This window comes from Parambassis ranga, chromosome 7 (assembly GCF_900634625.1).
Source record: "Parambassis ranga chromosome 7, fParRan2.1, whole genome shotgun sequence".
NCBI classification, from domain to species: Eukaryota; Metazoa; Chordata; class Actinopteri; family Ambassidae; genus Parambassis; species Parambassis ranga.
The window spans coordinates 8,064,364-8,065,008 of NC_041028.1; the positions used below are offsets into that span (position 1 = coordinate 8,064,364).

At 35.7% G+C, this 645-nt stretch overlaps 1 non-coding gene across 1 annotated transcript; it reads right to left on the minus strand.

Moving 5' to 3' along the window:
- Nucleotides 1-227: 227 nt before the first annotated feature.
- Nucleotides 228-299, minus strand: trnaa-ugc (transfer RNA alanine (anticodon UGC)). The gene has a single exon. It is a non-coding gene; the product is annotated as a tRNA-Ala (tRNA).
- Nucleotides 300-645: the final 346 nt, after the last annotated feature.

Here is a 645-nt window from a genome sequence, read left to right on the forward strand (position 1 = left end):
CAATAAAATACAATTGACAAAATTAATTTCCATAATGTAAAACGAAATGTGTAAACATAATCAATAATATTCAGGGTGTGATTTGGCAATGGGGAACTGACGTTATACATTTGTCTAAGTGTAAATAGCGATTTTTTTTTTTCGAAAAGGTCATAATTTAATTGTCTTAATTGAGTATTTCTTGTTTCAGACGAGTACATTTTCACAGAAAACGAAAAACAAAAGAGTGGAGATGCCGGGGATTGAACCCGGGGCCTCATACATGCAAAGCATGCGCTCTACCACTGAGCTACATCCCCTACTGGTTCAATCTAGAGCAACAACGTTTATAAACCACAGCGCTGTAACGTGAGCCGGTGGAGAAGTTATTTATATTCCAAGGCCAAGTTATGTAATTCCAGGTCACAACTTAAGTGTGCTTTGAACCCTTAACCCAGTACAGTATAGTGTGACTGTAAGTTACATATTACCATATACATATGCCCTTTTTTTAGAGGTGGTTTGTAAACATAAGTGCCAAATTGATGTCAAGATGTATGAATGGAATAAAAAGTGTATTTTTGTATCTCATTTTGTAAAAAATCTTTACTTAGTGCTATTTTTAGCTGCCAGGTCATGTTTTGTTTCAGTCAGGGGACACATCTG